This window comes from Zalophus californianus, chromosome 11 (genome assembly GCF_009762305.2).
Source record: "Zalophus californianus isolate mZalCal1 chromosome 11, mZalCal1.pri.v2, whole genome shotgun sequence".
Lineage (NCBI taxonomy): Eukaryota > Metazoa > Chordata > Mammalia > Carnivora > Otariidae > Zalophus > Zalophus californianus.
Genome location: NC_045605.1, coordinates 36,488,841 through 36,507,197, shown reverse-complemented (window position 1 = coordinate 36,507,197; position 18,357 = coordinate 36,488,841). Strand labels below are relative to the sequence as shown.

The 18,357-nt window shown below is 37.9% G+C and overlaps 1 pseudogene; it reads left to right on the top strand.

Annotated features, from left to right (window-relative positions):
* The first annotated feature begins 7,424 nt into the window (after window positions 1-7,424).
* Window positions 7,425-8,873, top strand: LOC113913709 (annotated as a pseudogene).
* The last annotated feature ends 9,484 nt before the right edge of the window (window positions 8,874-18,357 follow it).

The following is an 18,357-nucleotide window of genomic DNA, read 5'->3' as shown; positions in this document are numbered from 1 at the left end:
TAGACTCTCCATTAAGCATTCTGATGTCAGAGCTACCTAGATGGGCTAAGGACTTGAAATAATTTTTTAACTGAATGCCAAATTAAGCTTATCTTCCTTGGTCTAAGATAACAAAACAGATAATTATCTATTTTCTTATCTCTGTCCTCTTTCTTAGTTAGCCTTTTCTGATGTACACACATGCCTTTGCCTCTGACCATTCCTTCACACAGGCAGCCATAGTGCTTTCTGGTTTTGGTATCCTTGTTGCTACTCAAGTATTAAAATTTAGTTTGTCATGTTCCAACCCCTAATCTTAAATGACCATCATTTATACTCTTCAACCATATGCCTTAAAATGTACTCTGTTTTCTGCAGTTTGGGCAGTGGCAGCTTCCCATAGTAACTAGGCTTATGCAATTAGAAGCGGGGTACGAAAGAATGCCCAAAGGGTACTGGTCACTGGGGACAACTAATAATGTGAAAACTAGTGTCTGTAAGACCTTGGAGCCTGTAAGACTTGTAATATATTGTGAAGTGATTTTTGCGATCTGTGTCTCTTAATACTGGATTAGGAGATCAACGCTCAATGCAGAGTAGTAGACATTCAACAAATGTGTACTCAGCAAACACTAATTGTATACTTTCTCTGTGTAAGACGTGTTAGGCAATGTATGGGATACATGGATAAGACTACCCGCTTCAAGAGATTTATATTAGAGACATGTAGAAAAAGAGAATTAAGTGTTACAGTGCTGATGGAATACAAAGAAAACACTCATTAAATCTGATATGAGTGACAAAGCAGTGTAATCTGATAGGAGTAGAGTCATAACAATTGAGTTGGTCTTGAAAAGCAACTGAATTTTTCGTTTCAGTTTTATTTGTCTTCAGTCATTGCCAAATGTCCTCCAGGGGGCCAAGTCATCCCTACTTGGGAACCACTGCTGTAGAGCTACAGGATTACAGGTACTTGGTTTGCTTTCCAAGTTACTGAAGGTAATATTTATAAAATGTTTCTACCACTATCCCAAATTACACAGCTTCTGATATTTATTTCCCTGATGCCCGCTTCCTGATCACTGATTTAATGCCACACACTTGAGATTTTTGCCACAGTGGCACCGCACTTCAAGGTACCCATTTCTCTATTGATCTGGGTGACTCTAGCTAATGAAACACACCTCAGAATTTTAGAGATTTACAATAAATGTTTTTCTCTCAGCAGTTTTGTGATGATAAAGGACTTAGTTGGAGCATGACTCTTTAAGTAGAGATTCATGGACCTAGGCTCCTTCCGTCCTGTGACTTTGCGTTTGCTAGACTCTTAAAATCTTCTGCATCTAGTTAGCAGATGGAAAAAGAGAGAGAATGAAGAATATACCCTGCTTCTTAGAAACTTGCTTTTCTCAGAAGTGATATACAATTTTTCAGTTCACATCCTAATGATAAGAACTAATCACCTGGCCCTACCTTCATACAGGCAACGCTTGGGAGTGACTCCCTAGCCAGGCAGCTGCTTCCTAGTGACAACTTTATACTCTGGAAGGGGAAGGCACATGTTAGTGGAAAATTAGCCCTTTCTGAAACAAAAACAGTGGCAATTATTCTTATAAAATCATCTAAGGAGGTTTAACAAAGAATATCAGTGCATGAGTCCTACTCTAGGATCTGATTTAGTCTACGGTAGTTATAGTGGGTTCTTGTTTTTTGTGTTTTGTGTTTTGTTTTCAAGTTTCCACATATCTCTCAATATGCAACCAAGGTTGGGAACCACAAGATTATGAATTTGCAAGGTGAGCAGAGTAGAAGATGTGGAGACAAGAGACTAACAGGCTTCTCTGACGGACCATGAGGTCAAGACTATGTATAGCGGCAGAGTAGTAAAGAAGCTAAATAAGAAAGCAAATTAGCATGTCTATGCATCTGTGTATCTTTGTAGGGGTAACTATGATATCAGAGGAGACACCATGGAACTTGGAAGCAGAAGACCAGTATTTAAGTCCTAGTTTTACCATTTTTCAGTTCCAGAATTCCTAATTGGTTCTTTTTCATAAGTGCCTATCCTTTCATGTGTAAAAAAATCTTATTATTTAAGTGTATTAATTTTACTTATTTGAAAGTTACAGTTTGAATTCTCCTCAATCTCTGACCTTTCTCTAACATTTACTGAGTTTGTAGTCTTTCATGGAGTTGGTACTATGCCAATACTTGGACATTGTTAATTGTGCCTTCCTCATGGAGTTGAGATTACCTGAAAGGCTATGGTTTCTGCTTATACAGCACATATTGTGGGAGGTATAGAAACATGCTAAAGTTTGGTCAGAGCCATTGATAGTGAGAATAGGAAGTGGACATTATAACCTGCCAGATGGGGAACTTGGGAGTTTGTTTTCTGAGTTTGGATTCTCCCCATTCCTTCTGACTTTACCAGCTACCAGGGGCATTGTTCTATTAATTACCCCAAGCTCCTTCTTGAACACAGTCATAATTTTCTGTTGTGCCTAGCCTGGAAAGTGGCAGTTATGTGCCTGGATCCTTACATTAGGCCTCTTGTTGGTTTTATCTGGACTTATGCTTCCCGCTTTCACCACTTTATTATGTGGAATACAATTTTCTTCTACATGATTTATGGCTCTCCAAAAGTTTGTCTTCTTGTTTTTAGGATGGCTATACTTGCTTCTTTTAAAGTTTTATGTTTTTTTTCTTATAATGTATGTGATTGATATAAGATGAGAATAAAGCATCTAATGTCTCCATTTATCCTGATATCAGAAATCCTAGCAGTGTGATCTTGGGTGAATCTCTAAGTTTCTCTGAGTCTCATCTCTAAAATGGGGATAATAATACAGATTGTTAAGAGGAATAAATAAAATAATGTACAATACTTTGTGAATGAATGCTAGTTTTTATATTATTAATAGGAAGGATTAAAGAACCGGAGTCATCAAAGATGAAGAGAAGAGTGGGAGAGTATGATAATTGGAACAGTAGGAGTTTGTGGTTGAAGAGAGGGATAATAGAGGTAAAGATTTGCAACTTTAGGTATTCACAGTGTGTTGAGGCAATGTATACAGTCACGCTCTGGCATTTCTTTTTCAATGTACTACACTGCTTTCTTTTATTGTATGATATGGGGACTAACCCTTTATCATTTATTCATTTGTTCATTTATTAATTCTCAAATATTTATCTACCTATGAATATTTACCTCCTTCATAACCAAAAAAAATAAATAATCATCCCCTAATTTCTTCTTGCAGATTTCTGTAATCCTGAACTTGGAATTAAATTCTTATGTATTTTGTATGTTAGAAAAAGACTTGTATTTTAGGTTGCTATACTGCTTCGTTGATCAATGAGAGATGATGAAGAGAGAGGCTCAGCAAGATTGATGATTTTTGATGAGTAGCATTCAAATTGGTTTTAAAAACCAGAATTATTTTGAGGTTATCTTTTAGAAATGCATGTAGTATATAACATTTATTCATTGATTTATATAAATACATGGTACAAATACTCTTGTTGACACACAGTTAAGATATTTATGTATAATACATATTTTATATTACCCAGGGATGATTTGATGGCTTTTTAAAAAATGATTTTATTTATTTATTTGACAGAGAGAGACACAGCAAGAGAGGGAACACAAGCAGGGGGAGTGGGAGAGGGAGAAGCAGGCTTCCCGCGGAGCAGGGAGCCTGATGAGAGGCTCGATCCCAGGACCCTGGGATCATGACCCGAGCCGAAGGCAGACGCTTAACAACTGAGCCACCCAGGTTCCCTGATTTGATGGCTTTAAAACAGAAATCAAATGCAAATAAAAGTAGTTAAAGAAAAATGTTCATAATGATTATATTCTAAAAGTATTAAAATATCCAATATAGGAGTTTTATTTTAACTGAGTTTTCATAAAATCTCTCTCAATGTAATGGATGTTTTCTTGAATTGCAAAGATGCCTGGTCTTTAATAAGTTCTTTTAAAATTTTTACAGATAGATACATTAACATCAATCATATACTCTCTACCTTGACAGAGTTGCCTTCTAATCAAGCTATTGTCATCATTCTTGCTTAAAAAGCTAGAATATGTGAATTTAGCCTAATTAGGTTATAACTAAGTTAAACCTGACTTGGGTTGACAGAATGCCCTGCAGGTATTCTAAAAACAAAATTAATTTTCAAGGATTCAACATATTTCTTGTTAGGTCATAACAATATACAAAGTTACATAGCATTTTTAAAAGCATGATACACAAAAGCTTCAAAATAAAAGTAGACATTCATGACATTTATTTTCTGTTTATCAGATTATTAATAGCATTTAATGGCATTTAAAAAAATGAACTAATGGAAAAAAATCCAAGCGTGAATGACTGATAAATTCTATCATCTAATGAAATAAATTTATTAAAGATGACTGTGGACTTTTGTCCACATCTGTTCAACACAAAATGTGTAGGATGGAGAAGAATGTGGTTTGTGGGAGCCAATGTAGAAAAGGCTATGAATAGTTTAATATCAACCAGTAATTAATGAAGTGTACATTAGCAACATAATAGTGAATATTTACAGAAAACTTACATATGCCAGGAATTGCTCTAAGTTCTAGGAATTTAGCAAGAGACAGCTATGTATTGCTCTTAACCCATGGTTACAACAAATTATTTTATTTCCCTATAGATCAACTAACAGCAAGGAAGTAGTTTGTAGCTCAATAAAAGGCTTAACTTGGTGTTAGAATTGTCTCCAGATATAATGAAGTCCCCCAGAAGTATAGAGTTTTCTATCATTAGTAGAGCTAAAATTTTGATTGACTGCCAGATCACTAAGCTGTTAGCGAAATGATTCGGTCACTATACTGGTTGTGGGATGAGATGCCTTTTTCAATCCTGAGGTTCCATGATTCACTCACATTGAAGGGTTGTAGGGAGAGCACTGATCAAATTACCAAACAGGAATAAAAATACTTTCAGAAGCTTTTGTTTACACATTCAGTGAATATTTTACTCAGTGCTTACTACATACCAGACACCGTCTTTAACCCTTAGGTATCTAGCTTTTGCAATAAATATAATGAGTTTTGGAATATGTCTTTTCTTTGGCTTCTCTAGTTTCAAAGAACCACATTTTTCCATCAAAATATACCCAATTATAGAATCTAAAAAAAAATTAAGGGGAATCCAGAAAGAATTAGACAACAAACATAACGAGACAGATAATATGCTTCTCTTTCAATAACATTTTTTATTGAACTTCACGGGGATTTGTGGTTGTTTCTGGCACTTAGGACAACAGATTGACCTTTTCCTCTCTTGGCTATTTAAAATTACTAACTATGCTACAGTAACAATAATGGTATCATTCACCTTGCATTTACCATGTGCAAACCACCCTTCCAGATGATTTACATGGATACAACTTATTCTTCACAACAATATTGTGATATCATGCAGGTAGTATATGTCATAGTATCTCTTTTACTGAAGAGGAAACAGGCATAGAGAGGCTTACTAACTTACCTAAGGTTAAGCAGGTAGTAAGAGATGATATAAAAAAGCTGTGTATTGTGCTTATTTTCTATTTGGAGTTATAAACTATGTACCATATAACCTTTGTAGATAAGAGCATCTGTATGCCTGGCCCACTTAATTCTCATTTGTTATTGTTTGGCAATTTTAATATATGAGAAAAGGAAAGTGGTTATAGTAACATAGAGGAAGTTATAGTGGAAGTTCATAAATGTTTCAACAACACTAACCTGGCTGCTCTTTCTGACTTTCCTTCATAGACTCCTCTTCCTCTTCTTACTGAAATTGAAGGTATATCTTAGCATTCTGTGTAGCTCCTCTACCCTGCTCTTCTCCTGTACCACATAATCCCTGAATAGTCTTGTCCCAGATATGGTTTCTATCACTAGTCTGAAGTTTTACAAATCTCAACTCTACATTTCCAAGTAAGGCCATTTTCCTTTGTTCCATCTAGATCAGTATATCCAACAATTTAGGCAAATCGAGGTTTTGAATTGTATTTTAAACTGTAAACATTTTCTTTTTATCTTTAAAGTTAATTTTTACAACTAGGGATGACATTTAGCTATTTCTCTAATTTTAAGAAAATCTACATAATCTTTAATTTGAGCTATCTCAATGAGATCATAATAAACTAATTATTACTAAGATAAAATTAACCCCCATGTCAACATAGATTGCAATTAATGTGTATAACAGTTTTCTACAATAAGTTTTCTAACAAATGTAATTCCCTAAAATATATTTTTAAGCTCAGTTTTACAAAGCAATGTTTGGATTTATAATCAAACATTCAGCATTTTTTTTTGCCATTTTTAAGAAACAGATCTAGAGGCCAAATAAGCATTGATTAGTATTTTATGATAATTCATGTAAATAGTTACCAAACCTCTCTTTTATCTAATTAACAACATGTAATGGTTTTTTGTGAGACTCATATTCTTTTTTTTTTTTTGAGATTTTATTTATTTATTTGACAGAGAGAGAGATAGTGAGAGAGGGAACACAAGCAGGGGGAGTGGGAGAGGGAGAAGCAGGCTTCCTGCTGAGCAGGGAGTGCGATGTGGGACTTGATCCCAGGACTCTGGGATCATGACCTGAGCCGAAGGCAGACGCTTAACGACTGAGCCACCCAGGTGCCCAGTGAGACTCATATTCTTAAAACGTCTATGATAATAGATTTCCATTGGAATTTCTAATTCAAATGCTGAGATATACATCTTCTGACTCCTATTAAAATTTTTAGTCAAGGTGCATTACAGAATTTGTAGTTGAGGCTTATGATTCTCTTTTGCTCATTGGAAACAAGGGGAGGAATAAGGAGTATCACATACTTCATTTATGTAGTATGAAAACCAGAAATCAATAGAAAGGACTAAGCCATGACTTGTTTTACAACCCACATATAAATTCATTCATTCATTCCATCATTTATTTGACAAAGATTTAAAAAGGATATGCATAAGGCTAATTGGGATAGTCCTTGTCAAGGAATTCAGTGTCATAACTATATTTTCAATATTAAGATCATGTTCACTAGTGTTTTCCACATCTCACAATAGAATCTTGGACCCCACAGTTAATGAAAAGGTCTTGTTAAAATCTCTTAAAACTTGGTAAGTATATTATTAGATGACTAGACCATCTAGACGTATGCACTTTATGCAGTTTCCTTTGAAACTAACAATGTGATAATAGTGCTCCAGTTGATTTCACACAACTACTCTGAATAGCCATTAAAAAGTACTACAGCTGGCCCTCCGTGCACCGCCTCCCCCCCCCCCCCCCCCCCCGCAGCTCTGGGTGACACGTCTCCAATAACAGCTCCGGTGGGGAGCTGCAGCTCCCTGCCTGCAGGGAGGTGCCAGGTGCCACTCAGTGCCCACCCCGCCATCCCACCCCACTGCCCACATGAAGGCTGCGGATGATGGCGGCCTGGAGACTTCTGCTGCCCATGCAACCCACAGGGAGGGCGAGCTTCCACGTGGCGGACTGCTTTTCTCCTGTCAGATATATGCCTATGTGCTCATGGTCAAGGAGAAGGGCAACCTCTGAGAGTACTGCTTCACGAGGAAAAAGAATTGTCCAGATGTAGAACATGCAAGCAGGCATTTTATTGCAATGTGGAGCATCAGAAGACTGGCTCAGGCACAAGCTGGAATGTTGCTTTTGGGGAAAACTGGCATCTCTCAGACACTGTAAGTCTAACTGCAAGGATTCTGGCCAACCAGAAAATCCACCCAGAGAAAACTCCTTCAGAGACATTGTTAGCTGCAAAGGAGTTGGCATCAATCTGGGTAAATTAGACAATGAGAAGAGGACTTGATTCCGAGTGACATTACTGCTCTTCCTCACTTTTGCTCCAAGCCCCTCCAATCCCTGACAGTGACAGCTTGTCGGTCCTCTTTGCACAGGGTAGCTGTAATGCCTTCACAACAGAAGATGACGAGCTTTCTCTTTTGGGGTCAGCAATATTTCCTGAGGTTGCGCTAATGAATCATAGTTGTTGCCCCAGTGTTATTGTGTCTTACAAGGGGACCTTAGCTGAAGTAAGAGTGTACAGGATATCAGGCCGGGAGAGGAGCTTTGTACCAGCAACATTGACCTGCTGTACCCAACAGAAGACAGGAATGACCGGTTAAGAGATTCTTCTTTACCTGCTGCTGCCAGGAGTGTACCACCAAAGACAAGGATAAGGCCAAGGTGGAAATCCAGAAGCCCAGCAATTCCCCAGAAGGCAGAAACTATCCATGACATGGTCAGATGTATACACAATGTCATCGAGGTGTTCCGGAGGGCCAAGCACCACAAATCCCTTAGTGAGCTGCTGAAGATCTGTGAGCTCAGCCAGGAGAAGAAGAGCTCTGTGTTTGAGGACAGCAATGTGTACATGTTGCACGTGATGTACCAGGCCACGGGTGTCTGCTTGTGCATGCAGGACTGGGGAGGAGCCCTGCAATATGGACAGAAAATCATTAAACCCTACCGCAAGCATTATCCTCTGTACCCCCTCAGTGTGGCCTCCCTGTGGTCAAGCTGGGAAGGCTGTACAGGGGCCTGGGAACTAAAGCTGTAGGAGACAAAGCCCCGAAGGCCATTGTAATAATGCAAGGAGCTCAGGCAAAGATCATCCCAACATTTCTGATATCCAACGGGAACTTGAAAGCCACTGAAACTACGCCAACATGTTAGTGCTTATTTAAATGCTAGTGCAGAAGCCTTCAAGGATTTGAGTATTTCAAATCGTACACATCATTCTCTCATTTCTGTGAAATCACTGGAACGAAAACACTTGCCCTTAAACCTTACATGTGGCTTACCTGGAAGTTGGTCTTAATCGTTAATCTTAATACCAAAATAATTTTTTGAATGGTTTTTTTTTTCCCCTAAGAGGTATGGCATGGTTTCATATATTATCATATACTTTGGACAGATTGAACTTAAAAAATGTGATTCTTTTCCCCTTCATGCTTATTTTAATGTTCTGAATAAACCTGAATGATGAAAGAGAATAAAACAGATAATGGTAAAAAAAAAAGTATAAAATGTAACATGGTTACCTGTTTTTTTAATTAATCTTATTTTCAGAGCAGGTTTAGGTTTATAGAAAAAGTATGCAGAATGTACAGAGAGTTCTCAAAAACCCTTTTTCTCTACTGCACCCCCTCCTTGCAGTTTATGCAATTATTAACATCTCCCCTTAGTGTGGCACATTTGTTATAAACAGTGAACCGATAATGATACATTATTATCAACCAAGGTCCATAGTTTATTAGGGTTCACTCTTTGTGTTGCACAGTTCTAAGTGTTTTGACAAATTCATAACACCATGTATCCACCATTACGGTGTCATACGGAATTGTTTCACTGCCCCCAAAATTTGGTGTTCCATCTCTCTCTCTCCCTCTTTTTCTAAAGATTTATTTATTTTGGGGGGGAGGGGCGGCGGGAAAGAATCTCAAGCAGACTCCCCACTGAGCATGGAGCCTAGCTGGGGGTTCAGAGTGGGGCTTGCCCATGGGCTCGATCTCATGACCCTGAGATCACGACCTGAACCAAAATCAAGAGTCTGACACACAGCCGACTGAGCCACCCAGGCACCCCTGTTGTTCCATTTCTTAATCACTCCCTCTTTTCCTTGCTGTCTGTGAACCCTTGGCAACCACTGATCTTTTTACTCTCTATCATTTAGCCTTTTCAAGAATGTCATATGGTTGAAATCATACACTGTAGCATTTACAGAATGGCTTATTTACTTAGCAATATGTATCTAACATTACTCCATGTCTTTCCATAGCTTGATAGCTCATTATTTCTCCTTCTCCTTCTCCTTCTCCTTCTCCTTCTCCTCCTCCTCCTCCTCCTCCTCCTCCTCCTCCTCCTTCTCCTCCTCCTCCTCCTCCTTCTCCTTCTCCTTCCTTTTCTTCTTCTCCTTCTCCTTCTTCTCCTCCTCCTCCTCCTCCTCCTTCTCCTTCCTTTTCTTCTTCTCCTTCTCCTTCTCCTTCTTCTCCTTCTCCTCCTCCTCCTCCTTCTTCTTCTGATTATATATATTTTTTATTATGTTATGTTTTAATCACCATACATTATATCATTAGTTTTTGATGTAGTGTTCCATGATTCATTGTTTGTGTATAACACCCAGTGCTCCATGAAGAACGTGACCTCCTTAATACCCATCACCAGGCTAATCCATCCCCTCACCCCCTTCCCTCCAGAACTCTCAGTTTGTTTTTCAGAGTCCATAGTCCCTCATGGTTCATCTCCCCCCTCTGATTTCCCCCCTCATTCTTTCCCTCCTGCTATTTTTTTTTTTTTTAACATATAATGTATTATTTGTTTCAGAGGTACAGGTCTATGATTCAACAGTCTTACACAATTCACAGCGCTCACCATAGCACATACCCTTTCCAGTGTCTATCACCCAGCCACCCCATCCCTCCCACCCCCACCACTCCAGCAACCCTCAGTTTGTTTCCTGAGATTAAGAATTCCCCATATCAGTGAAGTCATATGATACATGTCTTTCTCTGATTGACTTATTTTGCTCAGCATAATACCCTCCAGTTCCATCCACATCGTTGCAAATGGCAAGATCTCATTCCTTTTGATGGCTGCACAATATTCCATTCTTCTTATGACTGAATAGTATTACATTGTAAGGATATACCACAGTTTATACATTCCCCTATTAAAGGACATCTTGATTCCTTCCAATATTGGGCAATTATGAATAAAGCTGCTATTAACATTTGTAGACAGGTTTTTGTGTGGACATAACATTTCAATTCATTTAGGTAAATATCTAGGAGTACAACTGCTGAATCATATGGTAAGACTGTGGTTAGCTTTGTAAGAAACTGTCACACTGTTTTCCAAAGTGGCTATACCATTTTGCATTCCACCAGTCATGAATGAGAGTTCCTGTTGTTCTACACCCTCAATGTTTGGGATTTAGCCATTCTAATAGGTATGCAGTAGTCTCATTTTTTAAATTTGTAATTCCCTAATGATATTTGATGTTGAGCTTCTTTTCATATGCTTATTTGTCATCTATATATTTTACTTGGTGAGATGTATGTTTAGATATTTCCTTACTTTTTATTTGGGCTATTTGTTTTCTTATTGTTGGGTTTTAAGAGTTCTTGGTATATTTTGTATACAAAATATTTATCTTTTATCAGATTTGTGTTTTGTAAACATTTTCTATGGTTTTTCATTTATTTCTTTTTCAGAGCAGAACTTTGTAATTTTAATGAACTCTAAATGACCAATGCTTGCTTTCATGGATCATACTTTTGGGGTTGTATCTAAAAAAGACTTCACCAAACCCAACGGCACCTAGATTTCCTACTATATTATCTTCTAGAAGTTTTATAGTTTTGTATTTTACATTTAGGTCTATAAGAGATTTTGAGTTAATTTTCGCATAGGGTGTGAAGCCCATGTCTAGATTTATTTTTTGCATGTGTATGTCGAGTAGATCCAGCACTATTTGTTGAAGAGTGTCCTGCGTGTATTTAATTGTCTTTGCTCCTTTGTCTAAGATCAGTTGACTCCATTTTTGCAGGTCTACTTCTGGGTTCACTATTTTATTTCATTTATCTATTTGTCTATTCTTTTACTAATACCACACTGTTGGGGCTCCTGGGTGGCTCAGTCATTAAGTGTCTGCCTTCAGCTCAGGTCATGATCCCAGGGTCCTGGGATCGAGCCCCGCATCGGGTTCCCTGCTCAGCGGGAAGCCTGCTTCTCCCTCTCCCACTCTCTCTGCTTGTGTTCCCTCTCTTGCTGTGTCTCCCTCTCTCTCTGTCAAATAAATAAGTGAAATCTTTAAAAAAAAATACCACACTGTTTTGATGACTATACCTTTATAGTAAGGCATGTGGTGTTAATTCTCTTATTGTTCTTCAACTTCAGTATTGTGCGGCTATTCTGATTCTTTAGCCTCTCATATAACTGTAGAATCAGTTTGTCAATATCCACAAAATAACTTGCTGGGATATTGATTGAGATTTCATTGAATCTATAGATCAAGTTGGGGACAACTGACATCTTGATGATACTAAACCTTCCTATCCTTGAATATTGAATATCCTTCCATTTATTTAAAACTTTTTTGATTTTTGTCATCCGAATTTTACAGTTTTCCTCATACAGATTTTGCACCTGTTTTGCTAGGCTTATACCTAAATATTTAATTTTGGGGGTTGGTTCTAATGTAAATGGTGTTGTGTTTCTAATTTCAAATTTGAGTTATTCATTGCTGGTATATAGGAAAGAAATTGGTTTTTGTATATTAACCTTGTATCCTGCAACCTTCTAGAATCATTTATTAGTTAGTCCCAGTATTTTTTGGTCAATTATTTCAGATTTTGTGCATAAGTAATCATGTCACTTGTGAGCAAAGCCAGTTTTATTTCTTCCTACCCAAATCGTATGCTTTACTTCCTTCTTGTTTTATTGTGTTCGTGAGACTTACAGTATGATGTTGAAAAGGAGTGGTGAGGACACAGTCACTTTTTAAAGAGAAAACATTTCATTATTTCATGAATGTGATAGTGGAATTAGGCAATGTAGCTCCATGTTAGATTAAAATATAAACATTCAATCAGTAGGCAGCCAAGCCTCTTGTAGAAACATTTTAGAGAAAACTGATTTAAAATGCAAAATAACTGATATAGTGGATCAAAATGTGATTTTTTTCTTCTCTATTTAAGTCAATGTCCATAAACCACATAAATCAATTGAATAGGGAGACCCTTCTTATATCAAGTACAGGGCCTCCAGAGGAATACAAAAAAAGAAAAATCCATGAACATCCCCCCCCACACACACACGGGAACATATAAAACATGTAAAATAATTTCCTATTTCCTAATTCAGTTTGATAATAACTAATTTTAAAAAAACAAATTATTTAGTGAATATTATGGGAAAAAAAGGAGAAAGGATAGCCGAAGAAAAGGGAAAAGAAAAAAAATATTTTTTGATCATAGTTATGGACTACCCAGATTCCACTGCTGTATTAATATTTTGTAATTAAAAAACAGAAGAGATGAAGAATAGAAATAGAAAAGATGGCATACCAACCTGTTCACAAAACGAATGCACACACACATTTATTTGACACTGAGGTTTCAGTCATGTATTAGGCCCAAGTTAATGGGAGAGATAATTACAGTGACACACAGAATCACCACAGGGGAGGCATGGATATAGCGCAACAGAGGAACAGAGGGAAGATAATAGACATCTGGAAGACACACACACACACACACACACACACACACACACACTCACACACAATCACACACCTTGAAGCTCCATACAAAAGACAAATGCATCAGCCAACAGAAAGACAAAGATATGATTCACACTCCACTGAGTCACATTTTAAGGTAGAAATCACTCATATTTTTTTATTACATAGATGGTTTTGATTCTACATGATTCTTTCATTTGGAAACACTGATATCTTGAAATCTTAGGTTTTTGACAAAGAAAACACAAGCCCTCTGGAGAAAGTTGAGAGAGAGAGAGAGAGAGAGAGAGAGAGAGTGTGTGTATATATATATGTGTAGACATTTTAAATGGAGCAACATCACCATCTTGTGGTGTTTCAGAAGAATGACTCTGCCTTTTTTTTTTTTTTTTTTAACACAAGCAGGGGGAGTGGCAGGCAGAGGGAGAAGCCCTCTCCCTGTTGAGCAGAGCCAGATGCATAAGCTTAATCCCAGAACGCTGGGATCATGACCTGAGCCGAAGGCAGACACTTAACCGGCTGAGCCACCCACGTGTCCCAATAGTTCTAGGTTAAATATAGCTAACTTGATTATTCATGAGAATGGGGGAAAGTAATTACACAGAAACCTGAATCTATATCTCAACACATAAAATTTTTTCATTAAAGCAAAACTACTTTAGTGGAAGAGTTACGTCAGTAAGTGGTAGGTGCTGATTATTTCACGGTTGTTGCTCAGTGGTCACCTTCACTTTACCAGCCTCAGAACAAGAACCAAGAAATGATCCATCTACATAAATTTGTATCTAAATTTTCTTAAATGTATTGCCAACACTATTCATTCTTTTACATATATATTATAAGTACTCTTACTACTTTCTGGTACTCTACAATGTAATAAACATGAGGACCACAATCAGCCACCCCTCCACCCGCCCCACCCCAATGCTTACTTTGCTAAAATCCCTTCCTGAAGAGGATTGGGACCTTTTCAGCCATCTATAAAATGGGATAAAGGCTGTAAAAATGCGTGCTTAGGAATGTAAATATATTATCTGTTCTGTATTTGACTTTTTTTTGTAGCTGATTTGGTTCTTTAGCATATGAGATTTTATTTTGAGTCAAGCTAGGATTTAGTAACATTCACTAAACTGGCTCTAATGTGCCCAAACTGTGTAACTAGAACATAAAAGTAGGGAATATGAGAGACAGTTATTATTCATCAGATGCTTACAGTCTGGTTGGAGATCTGGACATACACACAAGAACCACATTTAAAAAAACAAGGTCATGATCCCAGGGTCCCTGGATCAGTGGGGAGCCTGCTTCTCTCTTTGGCCCTCCCTCCGAGCCTGCTCGGCTCTCTCTTGCTATCTTTCTCTCTCAAATAAATAAAATCTTTTAAAAAAAATTAAAAATAAATAGAACAAGGTAACACATAAATAATGTTGAAATGCCACATCAGATTTTGTAGTTCTTTCCCTCACTGCCATCTTTTGCCTGATCTGATAAACTCACTGAGGAAGGATTTGCTAGGCACTTACTACTTCCATAATTCTTGGTGACATGAAAGATAAAAGTAAAAGGTATTGGAAAAAAAATTCAAGGCTTTTATAATCTAGTTGGAATGACTAACAAAAAATGTCTTAGAGAATGTAAATGCCCACAGCTAAACATAATATACTGAAGTTATGGATGGAAAGAATGGGAGTTTTTGGTTTTTATCAGGTTCCTCATTTACATTTTAAATACATTTTACAATATGAAGATAAGATAAAAAAGATTCAGTAACTACTGAAGGAAAAAAATCATAACACCACTTCACTAACCCAAGTATTTTGTATTTTGGTATACAGTAGTCTTTTTTTCCACCTCGGGGTTTAGAATCCTTAAAAACCATTGTGTAGGAGAATCTGTGGCTGAAGAGCATAAGATCATATGTAGAAATTAAGACAGGGCAACTGAGGTCTTTTTTTTTTCTTTTCCTTTTTCCAGAAATCAAATTAGAAAATACTTAGAAATGAATCTGACAAAAAGCCTCAAGTCTTTCTTATAGAAAACTACAAAATGAGGAGAGGAACATAAAAGAAGCCTTGATTAAGCGGATGTTCTGGGGTGCAAAGTCATAATATTGTAAAGAAGTAAATTCTCAAATTAATCTACAAATAGAATACAATTTCCATTGAAACTCCAGCTTTCCAAAGTGGCTCGAAAGTGAATTTCAATAATTAAATATTAAAGAAGAGCTAAGAAAAAGAAAGAAAGGAGGGCATCTGGGTGGCTCAGTCAGTTAAGCATCTGCCTTCAGCTCAGGTCATGATCCCAGGGTCCTGGGATCGAGTCCCATGTCAGGCTCCCTGCTCAGCGGGGAGTCTGATTCTCCCCCTAGCTCGTGCTCTCTCACTCTCTCTCAAATAAAATAAAAATCTTTTAAAAAAAAGAAAGAAAGGAAATGGGCAAAGTCAACTATACAATTAAAATTAAAATTGCCTGATGTTGGCAGAGGAAGAGAAAGATCAATGAGATGAGAAAGTCCAGAAACAGACAAGTTATGTAGTATAAGAATTTTGTATATGATGAGAGTAATATTCCACATCAGTGAGGAAAAAATGAATTTGACAAACACTTTTTTGGGTAACAATTGACCCAACATTTAAAAGAAATAAATTTAGATTCTTACCCCATTCCATGCATCATCTAATTTCCAGGTAGATCAACGTTTTAGCTATTAAAAATTGAAATTTAATAAAATTACTGGAAAAAATAAATGAATAATTATATAACCTGAGAATGGTAGACTTCTCTAAATGTGACCTCAAAGATAGAAACCGGCAAGCAAAATTTGGTTGATTTTATTCACTAGTTATTAATATTAGTTGAATGAATAAATGTAAAAAAAATCTGTGAACTTTTTGGAAAGAGAAATGAATGGTGAAAAATTACAAAATATATCGGAGGCCAACTTATTAATCAAAATCTATATCCATGCATATAAGGAGAGGAGAAAGCAGTAACTCTACCTGAACCTCTCCAGAAAGTCTTATGTAATTGGCATGGGGCACCAGCAGTTTTAAAAGCAGCTCAGGTGATTCTAATGTACAGTCAAATGGAGAACCGCCGCAGTTCAAGGCTAGCGCGAGAGGTGGCTCAGCAGCCCTGACGTGATTCCATAGGCACCTAATTACTGACAGCAGAGCCAGCTGTGTCCAGGGGTCCTTGGAATGAAGTATAATTCCAGTCCAGACTTAAGAAAGAGCATGAGCCAGGCACTGACGCGTGCAAATGATATGCTTCCTGGAGGGCATTCCAGGGAACGGGGACCTGAGACCTTTCTATTATGATCCAGTCTTTCAGGTTGCATAACAATTCCTGTGACGATCAGGCTTCAGAAAGACTTAATATAAGTTCTGGGAGTCTGAAGTCACATGATGTCAGAAATATTCATGACTATATTTGATAGCGATTAAAGATACGGCCCATATTTGGGATGTATACCTGAGTAAGAAAGATAAAGTCTGAGAACTTCCCCAGCTAAAAGGATAATGAGAGACAATGAAGCATTGAGATAATGGAATGGAAAACACGTTGCCCTAAAGACTATCACTGAGACGACTGATAAAATTTGAATATGGAAAGTGGAATACATAATAGTGTTGTATTAATGTTAAATGTCTTGATTTTGATTAATTGCATTCTGGTTCTCAAAGAGAATGTCCTTATTTTTAAGGCAGAAACATGCAAGTACTCAGGAGTAAAGACAGATAATGTCTCGCTCAAGTGGTTTAAGTAAAAGGCACATACGTATAAAGTGTAGAGAGAGAATAAAAAACAAATGGGGCAAAATGTGGCAATCAATGCATTTAGATAATTGGTGTACAAGGATTCGTTTTACTATTCTTATAACTTTTCTGTAAGTTTTAAAAAGTTACCAAAGGGAAAAAATCAACAAAAATCAAACAACAAGCCCCAAGGAAGAGAATTGAAATAGTTTGACATATAAGAGAAACCTGGTAGGGCTGGTGTGTGCTGGCAGGGCTGAAGGGCAGCACACACTGAGGGACAGAGGAGGAAATGGAAGTGGGGGTCAGATCCTGCAGCTGTCACCAGCCATTGGTCAGGAGTTTGCATTTAATCTAGCCGGAAGTCACTCTAAAGTTCTGAGTAGGGATATAACAAGATACATTTTATAGTTAATTCCAGTTTACAATGATTCTGATTGGAGCTGCTTAGGCTGCACGTCAGCCTCTGAATAACTCACTGACTGTATCTACAGGAAGGAGGAAAAGGACTAGCGAAGGCTCATGAGCCTGTTGGCAGGAGGGGGAGGATGGAGGTAAAACCCCCATGGGGACCCTAGGGGACAGCCAGAACAAGAGCTGTCACTGGCCACATCTTGTCATGCCTTGACTGCCCAGCACACCTTGGATCCTGACCCCCACTGCCTGCCTTCATTTCACTCTCCCAGTTCTAGAAATGTTCCAGTCACACGGTAAACAACCCCCCCCCCATCCAACACCAAGAGTAACAGCAAGAGCTTACACACTCTCTAAAGGGGCACAACCTCTCTGGTTTGTCTATTCTGTTCCATGTCCAGCATCTTTGGGTTATAGTTATTTCACCAAGTCAGGTTTGAATATGGTGCTTCTTGACCTTGCAATTGAAAGCTGAATGACAAAGTATATACTGGACGGGAAATGGAAAGTTGTTCAGGGACTTAGATATAGAGGTTCCCATCCCCCAGAAGGATCAGCTGTGCCTGCACCCCCAGGAACAGGGACCCCCTTCCAGCAGCCCTGGCAGCCCACTCCTCACCAGCGACTGGGTGATATCAGTGCCACTGTCCCGACAGCCTTCAGCTATGTTGGCATTTATACTCAGGTTGTTCGGTGCTTAAATCCTTTCTATTTAGACTCTGAATCCTAAGCTTATCATGATTGCCTCTTAAGATTGTAGAGAGTCAGGATCCCTCCCCTGGGGGACAGGGACCTGTGGTATGTCCCCGCTATGCCGACCTCTCTTTGTGATGATCAGAGAATGCAGACTACAGGGCTCTTAGTTCTAATCCTTGATTTGTATGTTTTTTCCGGTAAATCCGGTTTTTTA